The following is a 17,321-nucleotide window of genomic DNA, read 5'->3' as shown; positions in this document are numbered from 1 at the left end:
TCCAAACTGCTCGAGCGGGTCTCAAGTGCTCCCTGGGCCTGCGCTGCCCCTGCCCCTCTGCCTTAGGTCCCACGGTGCTGCCCCCACCCCCAGGGACATCCCCCCCTGTGCAAAGTCATTCTCACTCTGAGTCTGAGCACAACACATGTGTGTTTGTGCTTTACACCTGCAGTCACTGGTCCCATCCATCTGTCCCTCCTTCCACGCGTCCCAAGCCCCCCTCTCTTTAGAGATTATGAGGCTAACTCAACTCTACTGAGTAATTAGCACATACACGTTCATCATATTCTGGTCCCTCTATAGGTAAGAAGTCATTTACTCTTCACCCAAGACTGATGAGATACATTGTATGGAAAGGAAACTGAGCCTGGCGGTCACTGGTCACCCAAGCCAGTAATCCCAGCAGCTTGGGAGGCTGAGGCAGGAGGATAATGAATTCAAAGCCAGACTCAGCAAAAGCAAGGCACTAAGCAACTCAGTGAGATCCTGTCTCTAACTAAAATACAAAATAGGGCTGGGGATGTGGCTCAGTGATCGAGTGCCCCTGAGTTCATTCCCTGGTACCAAACCAAACAAAACAAAACTGGGCCAAAAAGAGGCTAAACAACTTGCTAAAGCTACATAGGTCTATCCAGACAGTGACAGAACTAAGATTTGAAAACAGCTTGATTCCAGAATCTATACTCTAACCATTTTACTACCCTGCCCCTCAAAGATGCTTCTCTCTCCTCAAAGCCCTTGCTAGACTCCCCAGCCCCCACCTCCAATCTCTGTCCTTCAGCTTCTTCAAGTCTGTGTTATCTGAACCTCTCATGGGCTCCTTAATTACGCAATGCCTTGAATCAGTACTTTGATCTCTGCGTGTGTTAATTTTATCCCATGAACTAGATTATTTATTATCAGGAGTATAAACTGTTTGCCATCAGTCACCCCCATCACCACCACCCGTTACCTAGCATAGTGCTAGACAGATGGGTTAAAAATAAAATCACAACAGCTAACGTGGGAATGCTAACTATGGGGCAGGCCCTGGTCTAACTACTTACCATGATTGATATCTTTATTCCTCACAGATGAGAACACAGATGGAATATTGGAATACTCCAATGTCACACAGGCTGGCTACATGCCTGTAATCCCAGCAGCTCAGGAGGCTGAAGCAGGAGGATCACAAATTCAAGGGCAGTCTGGGAAACTTAGTAAGGCACTATGCAACTTAACGAGATTCTGTCTCAAAATTAAATATATATATATATTTTTTTTTAAAGGACTGGAGATGTAGCTCAGTGGTAGACGGACCGTGAGCTCAATTTCCAGCACTGCCGAGAGAGAGAGAGAGAGAGAGAGAGAGAGAGAGAGAGAGAGAGGACAATTTTTCATTCCCCCATTGAGATGTGGAGTTCATTTCCTTTCCCTTTGAATCTTTAACCAATAGAATGCATGGATGGGAACATGTGCACTTCTGAGGCTAAGCCTTAGGAAGACCTGGAAGTTTCCACCTGTTTGCCTCTGGGGACCCTCTGAGCTGCCCTGGAAGAAGTCTGGCTAGCCAGTGGGAAAGATAACCTTGGGGGAGAGGTGGGGCTGTGGGTGCCTGCAGAGCAAGAGACCCACCTACTCCAGCTTCTTGGTCAGTCCTGCTGATGACCACAGCCCTGGCCCCTACCTGGCTGTAACTGCCATAGAGACCAGCAGAAGAACCACCCAGCTGAGCTCAGCCAGTCACATGTGTGGGGAGACACCTGGGGGTTCGAAAGATGATGGGTGTTTTATTGAACAGTAGTAGAAAACTAAAACCAGTAGGTCCTGTTATTATTCCCTCTGTTTCCAAGGAGGGGATAGATGGAAGGTCATAATGGCTGCATGATGACTTACCCAAGGTCACGCAGCTCTGGAAATGGGTGCAGGATCCTCTGCCACTTGGAGCATGGGGGAGGTGAACTGTTCCCACAGGACACCCTCAATGACCAAAAGCAAGAGGTCCTTGTGGGCGGGGTGTCCAGAAACCACCCCTGATGAGCAGTGCAGCCCACTTCGCTCTGGAACTTCTATTTCCTGCCATGCACACAGCAGGAAGAGGATCGAAGCTGCTTCCCAGCTGTACACTGGGAGGACAGGGAAGGGGTCATAGTGGACAGGGTGGGACAAAAAGCACGAGTCAGATCTCCCATGGATCTCATTTCTCCTGTAGATGCCCACAGGAGCTTTTCTTTGAAAACTGTGTTCTAGTTTGAAAACCACCGGACGGGCATTCTAGGATTCCACAAACAAGTGATGGAATAAACGGATAGGTGGGATCACACTGCTTGGTTTCTGTCTCGGCAGCAGTGATGTGGAGTGGACTGGAGGGAAGGAGTCCACGGGGCACAGCAACCTGGGATGCAGTTCCTGAACCTCACAGCAGAAGAGTGGGGGGGGGGGGGGGGTTGCAAAAGAAAACCACAGGGACCAGAAAGATTGGAGAAGGGTGGCCTGGGTGGAGGGTGGCTGGGGCAGCAGCCTGGGTGCAGCACTCACCTAAGCAGCCACTGTGGCCTCAAGGGTGAAGCTCCCAATCCTGGAACATCAGGCCTGGTTTCAATGCCAGCTCTGTCCTTGACGAGGTCTGGACAGATGGCACTATGTTTAAACTCTGTATACGAGTCTCTGTATTTTTATCTATAAAATAGAACTGACAGTACCTCTGTCATACAGTTGGCCTGGGGCAAATGAGATAAATCAAGGAAAAATACATCCCCGTGGTTTGCACTTAGTGAGCGCTGGCTGAGTGGTAGCTCTGGGGACCACTGTGGAAGACCGGAGTGACGTGGCTTAGCCAAAGCTCCAGGAACGTGGCTAACCCTGGAGGTCCCCAAACATTTCCTCCCTGTGCCCCCATGTGACACAGGGCATATGCACTTGGGGAAGGCAGGTGGGAGGAGTAGAGCAGAGTTTGGGGAGATGGGGCTTGGGGTGTCATGCAGGGAGGAAGTAGGGATCTAACAGGTGCCCAGCTCCTGCTGGGCCTCCCAGGACCTGGGACCTGAGCCTTAGTCTGCAGAGGAGAAAGGGCAAGGGCTGGGTAAGCAGAACCATCAGGAGAGGGTTAATGAGTTCATTCAGTCCCTTGAAAAGTCTGGAGATGAACCTGACAGGGTCAAGTGCCATTCTACACCAGATCCACCAGGAGAGAAGTCAGCGTTTGGATAGTGAGGTCCCCCAGGGCAAGGCAGATACGATCCAGGAAGGGCTCGACAGCTCATGGAAAGTGAGGCCAGGCCCACCGGTGACACAAGACAGAGCTCTCAGGTAGAGACAGCATTCTGAAGTGGCCACAGCCCGGTAATTGGCTGCCACCAACTAGTTGTGACCATGGGCAAGCTGCTGGACTTGCCCATGCTGAGTGCTGTGGTGTAGGTCATGGTTCCCAATCTCGGGTGCTTGCAATCTAGCTGAAGAGACAGACATTCAGAAAAGGTTTGCTGACACTGCAGGTGGCTGATGACACACCCCCTTGTAACAGGAGGTCAGAGCCCTGAGCTGGAGCTAAGGAGAATATCAATGCGGGTTCTCAGCATCTGGGTTTGGAGAGATTAGAGGGCAGGCAATCAGAGGAAAGAGAGTGTGGAGACAGGGATACAGATGGCCTGTCCCCATTCTCCTCCCACAGTAGGAAGCAGGGTTGTGGGGTGGGAGTTAGAGTTGGGGGATCCTTGGGCATCAGGCAACTTGAATGGAAACAGAGAAATCTGAAGCTCTGGCTTCCTCTATTCCTTCCAGGGTGAGGCAGGGGCAAGGGGCACAGAGGTGAGTCAGGAGGACACTGGGCCTCACAGGTGCCTCTGCAGAGACTGTGTCCACTCTGATAGCCCCTACCAGCTGCCCCAGCATCCCTGAGTCCCCAGGGTCAGGCCATTACAGGCGAGATTTATCACAGGCAGGTGTGCTCCAAGACGGTATATTATCCAGGATTATGAACTGTAACAGGATAATCTCTCTAATGTAATTCAAGCTCTCGACATGGCTTATGGCTCCTTAATGTACCTCAGACTGAAGAATTACAGGAACATTCTCCCTCCAGCTCCCCATGTCCCCTCCCTCCCTTCCCTGTCAACCCCTAAATGATTTAGGCAATTGCCTGAAGCCAGATCTTGGCATTTAGTCATAATTCAGTGCAGTTCAGTAAACATGACGGGTCAGGAACCTTCCTGCCTACCTCTCTCCCACAAAAGCCTCTCTCCAGCTCACCACAAGGGACAGGCTGGATGCAGGACAATCCATGACCCTCAGGACCCTGGGACTCATCCCAAGATACCCTCTTGGCACCAAGGCCTGGGCAACCAGGTTAGGCCTTGGGGGTCCCCCATCCTGTATGATATCTCCCTGACTTTCATTGCCCTCTAGACTAAGAAAACAACCCCAGAACCACAGAAAAATGGCAGAGCCAAAGGGACTTCAGGATTCTGAGATCTAAGTCAGTGAATCGACCTTATTAGCTCATGCAACTCCCGTGGACGGTTCTTTCATAATAGTTGATAATGTTTATTGAGCACTTACTAGGCACCAGGCATTTTTTTTTTAAATACTTAGTGTCATTCATTCATGTTATGCTTCCAACAATTTTAAGTAGGTGCTATTATTCCCATTTTACTGATAAGAAAACAGTGGCTCAGAGAGGTGAAGTCGAGGCCACAAATCTATGAAATTGTCACCTGGCACATGAACCCAGGAATCTGACTCTGGAGCCTGCGTTGCCACCGTCTGCTCTATATGGTGCAGTCTTGGTGTCTAAAGGTCAGCGCTGGAATCCAGATCCTGGTGTCCTCCAGTCCCAGCCAGGATTTCCTCCATCTACTGAGCACCTGCTGATGCATCAAGGAAACTGGAGAGCAGGATCTTCTTCCTAGACAGCATGGGTATATTTTCACGGTGGCCCTTGCATAGGGTCATCAGAATCCAGGCTTTCCATCAGCCAGCCACTGAGAAAGTGAGGAGCTCTTTCCTCTGGCCACCCAGCACTGCACTCCTCTTCTGCTGCTGCAATCTCTGCGCCCAGGCCTCACCTTCCCCATGACCTTAAACAGGAGCCAGGGGCTCCTCCGACTACCAGAATCCAAAGAAGGCAAGAGAAATCTCCCCCATGGTAGGAGGCCACCTCCGGTTGGGAAAAGTCCTTCTAAAATCAGCTCAATAAAAATAAGGCAGTCATTGGTCTTTCCCGAAGGCTCTTCCTGACCTTGGGCAAGTCACTTGGTGACTTGAACTTTGATGATTCATTGTTTTCATCTCTAAAATGGACTAATAGCAGCAAGACCTAAATTAGAAAATGAAGTTTGTTTTTTTTTTTTTTTTTTTTTAAGTAGTCCCTACTTGCAACTATAATAGTCCCTCCCACACACCCCTCCAGTTGAGCGGGTCATTTTGGATCTCAGCAGGATTTATTTGAGTCCCATCTTCTCCCCTATATCCATACCTAGTAAGAACAGAAAGCCCGGGTGAATTGTCTATCTCTGATCTCTGACTCTGACACAGATTAGATCCAAAGTTATACTGGTCACCCCGGATGCAGAGACTCTGACATTTGGGAATCTGCCCTGGGAGAGAAGGCTGTGCATTCAGAGGCCCTCAAGGGATACTGGGATCGACATTATTCGTTCCTTGACTTGTGTCAATGCATATAACACCTGGTGCCACAGAGCGAGCTCCAGCGGAGGAGTGTGTAGACAACCTGGTTCTGATCCTGCACCTCCCTTTCCCTGAACTCTGTTTCCTCATCTAGGTTCGTCCAGGGAAGGGCCCCAGGTTCTGTCTACACACTCTGTTGGAGCTGCTCTGTGGCTCAGGTGTTATATGCATTGACACAAGTCAAGGACGAATAATCCATCCCTCTTCGGGGCCTCTTCCTTCTCCCTTTCTGTGGTCAAGGACCAGGGCTTTTCTTGCCCAGAACTCCGCTGAGACCTGTTATTTCTGGAAGTGCCACCAGGGGGAGCCTTCTTTTGGCTGTGTGGGGTCAGGGAGGAAGACAGCTCAAGTGAAGGCTGGGGAGTTTTCCAGTCCCAAGGGGTCCCACCAAGACCCAGACTGAAATAGGAGATTGGAGGACCTTGGGGGGATCTTTGGGAGACAAATAAGCTACAAAGAGCACACTCTAAGCTCTTGAAGGACTGAGACCTTGCCTTATGTGTTAATTCTTGTCTCGTGCATGGTGGGGTTATCTCATTTGATATTCAGTCTTATTCATGAGTCATATAGGGCAGGTGGGATTGCCTGTCACTTATAGTTGGGAGAACTGAGGGGCATCCAACCTAGGACAGATGTGCTGATGGCCCAAGTCTCTTAACTGCTGGCCCCGGTCTTGCTCTGTGCATCCTGGCCTCTCCCAGGGTCTTGGCCCAGGCTGGTGCATCAGAGACTTTCACAGACACTTCACAAATGAATGAGCCCTGTGGACAAGGCTGCAGCCTCCCTGGGGTAAGCCTTCTCTGCTCTGTGCTGCTCTGCAGGTGCACAAAGCTAAGGGACACGTAAGCCCCATAGTCTAGCCTTCCCTCATCTCTTACTATAGACTCACTCTCAAGACAGAGGGAGACGTTCACTGGGTCCTATTTCCCTGTAAGGCCCAGGCAGGGCAAGTGATGAGCGAATTCCTTCAACAGAAGTGAGTGCCTTGTTGTGGGAAGTCCTGCTCTAGGGCAGAGACTGTTTTTTGGAGGGGGATGGGATACTGGGGATTGAACTCAGGGGCACTTGACCACTGAACCACATCCCAGCCCTATTTTATATTTTATTTAGAGACAGGGTCCCACTGATTTGCTTAGCACCTCATTTTTGCTGAGGCTGGCTTTGAACTCCCAATTCTCCTGCCTCAGCCTCCTGAACCACTAGGATAACAGGCATGGGCAACCACCCCTGGCTAAAACTGAGACTCATTTCAAAGCCTCCGTCTCTATAGAATCTGCAATCTAGGAGAAAGAGATAGGCAAGATATGCAGCATGCCAGACAGCAAAAAATGCTACTGGGAGGCTGGGACTGGTGGTGCACACCTGTTATCCCAGTGACTTGGGAGGCTGAGGCAGAAGGATCACAAGTTAGAGACCAGTCTCAGCAATTTAATGAGGCCCTAAGCAACTTAGACCTTGTCTTAAAATTTTAAAAGAAATTTAAAAAGACCTAGGGATTTAGTTTCATGCTCAAGCATCTCTGGGTTCAATCCCCAGTATCCAAAAAGCTACTGGGCCAGGCAGGGGCCTCACATCTGTAATTCCAAAGACTCAGAAGGCTGAGTTGAGAGGATCAGATCAGAAGTTTGAAGCCAGCTTCAGCAACTTAGTAAGACCCTGTCTTGGAAGAAAAAAATAAAAAGACCAGGGGATGTAACTCAGTGGTAAGGAGCCATTTGTTCAATTCCCAGTAACCCTTTCCCCAAATACTTGGGAAAAAGAAAGCAGGGCAAAGGAAATGGACCACCTGTGTGGGTAACAGGTGGGGTGTTGGTCAGACAAAACTTCAAAGCAGGATGGGCAGCACATTAGGGTGCTGGGGAAGCATTATTTCAAGCAGAGGGGACAGCAGTTCAAAGGCCCTGAGGCTTTGAGATCCAGTGTGTGGATCTGCCTGTGCAACAGTGAGGGGGCAATGAGGCTAGAGCAGAATGTGGGTGGCCGGGTAGGAGGAAGGACAGGGAGGTGATGAGATCAGTAGGGTCTGGTAAGGAACTGTTCCTGAGTGAGATGTACAGTCACTGGAGGATTCTAAACACATAAGAGGGACAAGATCTGACTTTTGTTTTAAAATGAAAACTCTGGGCGCTCTGTTCAGGATGGACTAAGAAAAAAGAGGTGCGGAAGGGACCAAGTTAGGTGTTGCAATGTCTCAGCAAGAAAAGATGGTGGCTTGGAACAGTGAGCTCAGTGGAGTGTGGTGAAGAAAAGCAGCTTCTACACATATTTGGAAGGCAAAATAAGGTTTGCTAAGCATTCAGATGAGTTATGGCAGGAAAAAAAGTTGAGAGTAACCCCCAAGATTTTCTTCTGGAATAACTGGGAAGACAAGTTATCCTTTCCTGAAATGAAGGAGACTGATGGGTGCAGGACTGGGGGTGGGGGATTTGGGGGCCGGACAAGGGTTTGAAATTTTGAAGTCATGCAAGCTGAATTTGAGGTGCCTACTATGTGTTCAGGTGGAAAAAGGAAACTGGACTTAAAGGAGGGCAGGTCAGCAGAAATTAATGGTCGAGCTAAGAGAGCAAAACCGAAGCCTCCTGTCTTCCCACTCCCAATAGAGCCCTTTCCATAGTAAGAAGAGCACTCTTTCTTGTGTTGGAGAAGTTAAATACCTGCGCTCAAAACCTAGGGCGCAAGAGGAAATACGGTAACCCCCGCGCATCGACCCGGGCTTGCCCAGCGCCAGGGCTAGAGGAGGTCGGAGCAGAGGGGCTGCGCCCGCTCGGAGGAGGCTGGCTATCTTGGGGAATTTGGGCGAGCCCCGAGGGGGCCAAAACCTCCGCAGTCATCCTGGGCGGAGCGAGAGCTGCTTGAGATTCGGGGCGGATCTCCACCGAGGTCTGGGTTTTTTCTCTCGGCAGCGGTCTTGACTCGTTTCCTGGAGCCACCGTCAGATATTTATTTAACCTCGCAGTTCAGCCTCCTGGGGGCCAGCAGAGAGGGATGGAGGCAGGGTGGAGAAGGCTGGTGGAGAAGGGGGGAGGGGAGAGAATCCTTTTCCTCCCCGCTTGCCTAATACGTGTAGTCCCTCCTGGGGCACCCAGACATCCGGGGGTCAGCCAGCCCCTTGGATCCCAAGTGTCAGCGTGAGGAGCCAGGAACCACGGAAGCCCACCCCGTCGATTTTAGAACGAAGAAACCGAAGCGAGGAGTACTTTGCCCAGGACAACAGCGAGTCCTGGGTAGTGCCAAACTCCCGGTCTCGGGAGCCCCCCATTCCTTGTCTGCCAAATGAGCATTGGGGGCCGCGTGGTGCCAAGGCAGTGGGGTGACTTCAGATCTGCGCCAGCCAGCCTTGCGATGGGGCTCAACACTTCACCTCTCTGTTCCTCAGTTTCCTAGTCTGTACGAAAGTCTCGCCCTGCCTCCTTGTCTGGTTGCTGGACCAAAGAAAAGTAACAGCTGCCAGTTGACAAACCCCAGTGAGCCTGGCACTGTCCCCAGTGCTGCTGCGCACCGGGCCTACCGGTGTCCTCCGAGGTTTGTAAACCTCCGCGGCTTCCCCAGCCTGGGAGGACGGGGCGGTTAGAGTGAGAGCTGGAAGGTGGAAGCCAGAATCCCAGGACAGAAAGGAACCCCCCACCACACGGCGGCAGTGCCCGCCCCCGGGCTCAGGGGTCAGTGAGGGGGCCACTGGAGGAGGGGTGGCAGGGGGGAGCGGAAGTCCCTGCTAGGAGGCCCCACTTCCCCTCCCCCCGGCCGGCCCCGGGGCAGGTGAAGAGGGGACCGGGCTCCGCTCCAGGTGGTGGGGCAGCGACGGGGGTGGGGAAAGGCCCGGCAACAATGGCACTTTTCTTTGGGACTGTTTGGTTCGAGCGGGTGGGCGGAGGGGGAGGAGGCGGCGGGGCGCGGGGAGGGGGCTGGTCAGCGGCATCTGGCTGCACACCTGCTCCTGCTTAACCCTGTGCGTGCTGGGGCGGGGCGCGCGGCGGCCGCGACTCTCCAACTACCCAACAGGAGTCCAGGGCCGCAGGACAGCCAGCCCAGGGGTCCCCTGGCCGGGCCTGGCGGCCTCAGGGTACCGAAGAGTGGGGATCCCTAGCGGGAGCGTGCTCCCAGTGCCCCTGGCTGTGCCTCTCACCCTGCCCTGGCCCCTTGGAGATGGCGCGGGCTTTCCAATCCGCCTCCAGTACTTCAGCTCCGTCCAGGCAGAAGAGGGAAGCCAGGGGTGGCTCGGGGCCTCGGCGCGGACTCCCCACCGCCCTCGGGCCGTTCCGGGAAGCCGGCCTTCCGGAGGCGGCGCGGCGGCCACGGCCATGCCAAGGGCGCGAGGCGCGGGCCAGGCCCAGCGGGCGGCCGCCAGGCGGGGGAGCTAGCGCCGGGCGCGCCTCTCGCGCTAAACGCTTCCAGGCGCCTCGCTGCAGGTGAGCCCCGCGCGCAGCGCACCCCGCCCCGGGCCGCGCCGACGCCCCCTGCCGGTGGGGCGCCCAGACGGCTCAGCCCCGCGCTGCACCTGCGAGCTCTGGGACCCCCGCCCGCCGGCCGGCGCTGTCCTCCACCCTCACCCAAGGGCAGGCGCGCTGGCCCGTCGCACAATCGCAGCTTGTTTGTGGGCGGAGGAGCCGCGCCGGGTGCGGCGGCCCTGCGCCAGCCCACTGATCCCATAAAATATTATTTGTGTTTAAAAATTCCAGTAATTGGCTATGCAGCCGCTTTTTCCGAGCCCCGTGCCAAACGCAGTAAAAATCGCAGTCCGGCTGGGGTTATTTTCATCATGCAAATTCCCATTTCTGTAAACAGGGTTAAAACGCCTGGAAGAGGCCGGGCTGGGACTAGAGAAGAAAAGCAGAGGGATGTGTTCTCAAACTCTGAAGATGGTCAGAAGGGTCTCTATTACTGTGATTTTTTGCCTGGATAATTGGGGAGAGTTATTCAGATAATTCCCCAGTCGCTTTCCCTTGAAGACCAGTGCCTGAATCCCATTTCCTTAACTTTCTCCTTCTCTTGACCCATTTGAACAACTTACATCATTAAATCATGGAATTCTAACTTTTATCTCCTTTTTATGTTACGAGAGAAAACTGAAACCAGAGAAGGGAGACACTTGCCTAAGGTCACACAGCAAGTTAGTGTTAAAAGTCAGGGCAACACATAGACTGCCTGACTGCCCAGCTGACAGACCTCTGAAGGGCTTGGAAGAAGAGGAGGCTAGAGCAGGTGGCCAGCGCAGGTAGTGGAGAAGCCAAGGCCTGCTGATTGTGGGCATAATAACTGGGGGAAGACTCCTCCCTCTCCAAACATCCCCACTTCCTGTCCCTGGCTTGGAAAGGGGGAGGAGGGAGTCCCTGCCAGGCCCTTGGAAACCCTGAGTAATGGACAGGGGAGCCTCTGCCCTGCTCCACCCAGTGATGGCTGCTGTCTGCGGTAAGGAGCCTCTGAGAGGGGGAACCACACACGTGGGAGAGAGGGAGGGAATTTTTTCTTTTTTTTAAGCAGAGACAGAAGAGGAGCCCAGATTCTGAAGCTGGAAGGAGAGTTGGGGCTCAGAAAAGAGTAAATAATGCTAAATTATTTGTCATACTGTATGTTCCCTAATTTATTATTGCTACATTGTCTTGAATGCTTATTATGTGCCAGGCACTCCTGTTGCAATCTGTCTCATTTATCTCTTGAAGCCTAGGAGGTAGTTACTAATGTTATGCCCACTTTCCTGATGGAGATACTGAGGCTTCGGGAGATGAAGTCACCTGCTCAAAGTAGCCAATAAGGAAATCCCTTTCCCTGGGGATTTCTGTGAATAGGAGATCTGTTGACTCAACAACCCCAAGTGTTCTATCAACCAAGCATCCTCCTGTCTCACCCCACTTCTCCTTGTTAGTCATTGGGGCATGTTACTTTTTTCCCCTGGATATTCCCCCACCCAGCTTCTTCAAACCCTAGAACCTTCCATTCCAGAGGCTGAGGGATTCCTGGATAGACCCTCTGTGATGCTGTGTTTAGACCACTTCTCAGGGTGGTACAGAAAAGTGGGGTGTGGAGTTTAATGCAAAAAAACCACCACCACAACAAACTCCTTTTCCAAAAGTATTTATATACTTTGTAGTGCCTCCTCCAAGGGCATCCAAAACCATAAACACACTCCCCAAAACAGGGGCGCAGGTTGTGGTTACATAAAAGAAAGGTATTTCTAGGAGTTCAGGGTTATTTTACAGCTGAGCTGCCTGTCACTACCAGTATGTGGACACAGGCCCGAAGCTCCCTCTCCAGTAGTGATGGCAAACGGATTCCAACTCCCCCCTTAGCTTTCTTGCTCAGAAATCAATTCTAACCCAGAACTCCAGATACACTGCTATACAAACAGAGGGCCTCACTGCAGTCCAGTGGAATTCAGGTGGTGTAGAAGTGTTTTGTCGATCTCTGAATGGAAATGCTCTCAAGGTAGAGAACATCGGGGAAGGAAGAGGACCCTCAGCTGGGCCAGGTTCGGGGGGGAGCTTCTGGGATGGGGAGAAATATACTTCAGGGTGGAGTCCTTGTTGAGAAGGTGAAAAGAAAAGAAAAAAGAGTGTCTGGAGGACTCTATCATGAGAAGTGTAAAAGCAAGCTGGTACCAGAATCCCAAAGGCCTGGCCAGCATCCTGAGAGATCCCACTCCTGCTTAGGGCTCCTCTCAGCCCTCTCCCTCTGGGTCTCCTATCTTCAGCCTTACTTCGGCTCAAGGGGAGTCTCCACCTCCCAGCACTGCATAGAGAGTCACCTCCAGGGCCTGGACTTGAGTTTTGGGATCCTAACACCCTCCTGCCCAAAGCTGTCATGAGAATTAAGAAGTGGGTAACAGCCTAACCCCTCAGAGAAGGAGAGGGTTCCCCCCGATGAGCTCAGGGTTCTGATTGTGAGAGCCTCTGTGTCACAGAGGAGACTTGGGTACGGTGAATTCCCGGAGAGTTCACCCAGGCCAGGTTATGTGAAAACACAATAGCTCCTTGGTGTGTGTGACCTACGTGGATGATGTCACAATGGTTTTAAGGTGTGGCTGGTATCTTTCAGCTCAGTTATTTTTGGACCTTGAAGGACCAAGAGGCAAAACCTCTTTCCTCACAATCCCCTCCCCTTGTCCCACTCCACTCCAGAAAGGGTAGGATAGAATGGTGGGGGTGGGGCCTGTGACCTTTCTTCCACTCAGCAATGAATTTGGACCTCCTCTCAAGGAGGGACATGATCAGAGATGACCATAGTCCCAACCTGTAAGGAAACACCAGTGAGAAAGATATATAGAAGCCAGGTGTGGGTGGCACACACCTGTTATCCTAATGACTCAGGGGGCTGAGGCAGTAGGATCACAAGTTCAAGGCTAATCTGGGAACTTAGTGAGACCCTTTCTCAAAAAATAAAAAGGGCTGGGGATGTAGCTCAGTGGTAGAGCACCCCTGGGTTCAATCAAGTACCACCAATAAGAACAGTGGTACAGAAAGCATACCTTACATACCAGGTACAAACTATGTGGTCGCCGCCATCAGAGAGGAGCAAGGGGCTAAGGGGACCTAAGCAAAGAATTTTTCAAGGTGAAGAATGGTCCAGGCTTTGAATAACTGGTAGAATTTTTATCAGGCAGAGAGGGGAGTGGCAGAGAGGGGGTGGTGGGAACAGTATTGAAGCAGGCTGGAATAGAAAGATCTACAGCAGGAGTCTGGGATGAGGCGGGTAGCTGGGAGATGGGGGCCCTGTCTCCTCCCCAAAAATCTCAGGATCTCTTCTCAATCGCTGTCCTGGTCTGAGGTCCCCCCTTGTCTCACTTTTTTTTAAGAGAAAAGAAGTGGGTACTCCAACTTCAAATCTGTGTCCAAGATCTCACCAGAGGACATTTGGCACAATGAAGAGGAGGAGGAAGAGGAAGAGGAAGAAATGGGGTATGTGGGCCTCTGCCTTGTCTGCTGTCTCTATCACTGGCTCCTGACCAGTACCCAGCTCTCCTCTCTGTCCACTTCATGCCCATCTCTACGGCTCCTCCATCTCCTTCTGCTCCCTGATCCCGAGCTTCCTTCCCTTTTTGCTCAGGATCAAGACACTCCTCTCAGTGCCCAGGCAGGAGTCGGTGTGGGGGCTGGTGGCCTGGCCCGAGCCTCTCTGGAGCAGACTCCTTGGTGGGAAGACCTGAATTTCTCCCTGCCCCCGCTCCCTGGGCCCTGTGAGTGCAACCTGGGGGCAAAGGTGACCCTCACCCCCCAGCCCTCCCTGGCCTCCAGCTCCACCCTTCAAACCTTGCCCTACTTGTCATCCAAGTTGGAACCCACTTCTCTGGGGGACCAGCCTCAGAAAGAGCCTTCTCCGTCAGCTTCCCACAAGACCCCCAAGATCAGGAGGAGGCATCACCACAAGGCCAGGCGCCAGGCCTCCCCTAAGAAATCCACTGCCTCACAGGCCCTGCAGCGACAGCTAGCCCCAATGTCAGTGTGGCCTCCGATTAGTATCAAAGCCCCCGCCAAGGGTTCAGCTCTCCAAAGTGGCCATGCACCCTTTGCCAAAGAGTTCTCACACTCCTCAGGTACTGGTGACTACCCCTTGCCCCAGCTTTCTCCCAAATAAATATTTTTGTTAGATCAGCAATGGTCTATGACTTCTTTCTGTCCCCAGATAGAGGAAAGACCATTCCTGGCACTTTCACATGCATTCTTATTTCATTTCATCTTCGAGATAATCAAAAAAAGGTTGAAAACATGTCTGATTTTGTAGATGAGGAAACTAAAATTCAGAGGAGTAGAGTTACTTTCCAAGGTGGCACAGGAAAGATCTGACCTCACGTCTGAGTCTGAAGCCTGTGTCCCTTCCTCAGAGCTCCAAGATATCATTCTGGAGGCAGGCCCATGATAATACACTGGACAGGGCCAAGGAACTTGCAAGATCTTGCAGTTCCATCAGTTGAACCCACCTTAGCAGGTCAGTTTTCCTTTGAAGAGTTGGGGCCAACTGTCCCCCTGTCCCCACACTGAAACTTCATCCCCTCTCCATAGCATGCTCCTCCCCCAAAAGTTCCTGCCCAAGACCTGTACCATGCATGAATTCCATCCTCTCCTTCAAAATTCAGTACATATGTGTGCTTTGTGACAAACTGGAAATCTAAACATTCACTGGATATTAAAGACTATTTTGGCAGGGTGTGGTGGTGCACACCTGTAATCCCAGCAGCTCAAGAGGCTGAGGCAGGAGGAGCGTGAGTTCAAAGCCAGCCTCAGCAATTTAGTGAGGCCCTGAGCAACTCAGTGAGACCCTGTTTCTAAATAAAATATAAAAAAGAGCTGGGGATGTGTCTCCATGGTTAAGCATCCCTGGCTTCAATCCCTGATACCAAAATAAATAAAGTCAATTACAAAATAATAGACTTTTCTTTAGGATGTTTTAGGTTTACATAAAATTTGAGAGAATAGCACAGAGAGTTCCCATGTACCCCCTGTACCCAGTCTTCCCCATTATTGGCATCTTTCATTATTAGTATGGCAGCCTTGTTACAATAGAGGAACCAGTATGGACACATTATTATTATTAACTAAAGCCCCTGAGTAACTCAGTTTGTCTTAGTTTATACCTAATGCCCTTTTGCTGTGTCTGGATTCCATCTAGGAGACCACATTGCTTTTGGTTTCACATCTCCTTAGGCTCCTGTTGGTTGTGACTGTTTCTTAAGACATGCCTTGTTTTTTTTTTTTTTATGACCTTGGCAATTTCGAGGTGTGCTGGTCAGGTATTTCCTAAAGTGTGTCCCTCTATTGGGATTTGGTGTTTTTCTAATGATTCAACTAGGGTGGTGGGTTGGAGGAAGGAGGATCACAGAGGCCAAGTGTCATTTTTATCATGTCACTTAATAGGGTGGATGCTGTCCACGTGATTTATGACAGTTGATCTTGACCTTGATCCCCTGGCTGAGGTAGAGTTTGTCAGTTCCTCCACTGGAAAGCCATGGTCCCCTCATCCCTGCCGCATTCTTTGGGGGGATGTCACCATGCACAGTCCACATATGCACAGTGGGGTGCTGTCCCCACCTCCTGTGGCAGAAGAGTCTACATAAATCATTCGGATTTCTTCTTCTCAGAGAGTTCTCCTTTCTCCCCATTTATTGATTTATTCAATTATTTATATCAGTTTGGATTCAGGGATATTTATCTTCTTCTTTGGATCATAACTTAATATTTATTTTGTTGCTCAAATTGTTCTAGCTTTGGCTATTGGGAGTAATTTCATTTGGCTCCTGTGTCCCTTGACATGTCCCCAGTGATTTGAGTTACTTGATTTTGCTTTTATTTTATATTTTATATTTATTTTACAATTTGGGGATTGAGGGGGCTGGGGATATGGCTCATGTGGTAGAGTGCTTGCCTCATATGAAAAAGGCCCTGGGTTCAATTCCCAGCACCACTGGAAAAAAAAAAAAATGGAAGATTGAACCCAGGCTACATTTCAGCCCTTTTTATTTTTTATTTTAAGACAGGGTTTCACTAAGTTGCTGAGGCTGGCCTCAAATTTGTGGTCCCCCTGCCTCAGCCTCCCTAGTTGCTGGGATTACAAGCATGAGCCATTGTGTCCTGCTGCCATTATTTTGGTGGGTGAGGTACTAGGGATTGAACTCAGGGGCACTCAACCACTGAGCCCCATCCCCAGCCCTATTTTGCATTTTATCTAGAGACAGGGTCTCACTGAGTTACTTAGCGCCTCAATTTTGCTGAAGCTAGTTTTTAACTCACATTCCTCCTGCCTCAGCCTCCTGAGTGCTGGGATTACAAGCATGCACCACCGCACCTGGCTGTTTTTTTAAAAGAGTCTATCTCTGCTCACTGCCAGCCAGAGGACAGGGCATCTCCTCATAGCCGGGAACCTCACAGAACTTCCTATCTGGGGGTGCTGGACATGGGAGAGGGAGAAACAGCTCCACCCAAGGGCTCAAGGGCCAGATCCTATGCCAGGCATTTCCACAGATGCAGATTCAAGCTGCTTCTCCTCATGACTGTCCTAGGAAATAGGCATGGGCTCCCACCTGAGTTGACAGATGAGGAAACTGAGCTAAGAGAGGCAGAAAACGCCCACTCACCCTGCGGCTCCCATCAGGCCGATGGGAGCCCCTCTGAGCGCATCCTGAGGAGGCTGCCCCCTTACCGCCTCTCCTGCCGCCTCACTCCATCCTGCGAACTGTTGGATTCAGCCGGTCCCCAGGACCAGCCAGGTGCTACAGCTGCCCCTCTGTACCTGCATCCCCGCAGCACATGCTCCTCAGGACCCCCGGTGGGACCCCTCTTAATGAGGGCTGTGCTCTGCTGCAATTTCCAGCTTCTGCCTGCTGGAGCAGTGGTCTCTCACCTCTTGTTTCTGCAGCTCAACACCAATCCGTTCCTCGACCTCTTTCTGGCTTCTCTGACTCCAACATTCTCACATCCTCATCTGTCTGTGTGTCCATCCCTCCAAGTCCACACTGCACCTCTGTGTGTGGCCTGGGTGGGGGTACTCTACCACTGAACAAGGGTCTGGCAAAATTGCTGAAGCTGGTCTGGAATTTGCGATCCTCCTGCCTCAGCCTCCCCAGTCACCGGGATTCCAGCCTGGCCTGTCTCTCCCTCTCAGTCTGTCGCTGGTCTGCTCTGTCGTCGTCCACCGCTATCTTTGCCTTCTTCTTCTCCTTGGTTCTTCCTTTC

The 17,321-nt window shown here is 51.5% G+C and overlaps 1 long non-coding RNA gene across 3 annotated transcripts; it reads left to right on the top strand.

The window, feature by feature from the left end:
* Positions 1-9,119: 9,119 nt before the first annotated feature.
* LOC139706242 (uncharacterized) lies at positions 9,120-14,426 on the top strand. Of its 3 annotated transcripts, none has more exons than XR_011707873.1 (3): positions 9,120-9,186; positions 13,451-13,553; positions 13,702-14,426. It is a non-coding gene; the product is annotated as an uncharacterized lncRNA (long non-coding RNA). The 3 variants fall into 3 exon arrangements; XR_011707874.1 differs by lacking the exon at positions 9,120-9,186 and adding an exon at positions 9,193-9,323; XR_011707872.1 differs by lacking the exon at positions 9,120-9,186 and adding an exon at positions 10,984-11,199.
* Positions 14,427-17,321: the final 2,895 nt, after the last annotated feature.

The sequence above is a fragment of the Marmota flaviventris genome, chromosome 6 (genome assembly GCF_047511675.1).
Source record: "Marmota flaviventris isolate mMarFla1 chromosome 6, mMarFla1.hap1, whole genome shotgun sequence".
In the NCBI taxonomy this organism is placed as follows: Eukaryota; Metazoa; Chordata; class Mammalia; order Rodentia; family Sciuridae; genus Marmota; species Marmota flaviventris.
Note: the sequence above shows the minus strand (reverse complement) of the source record. Positions and strands in the feature narration are given on the sequence as shown.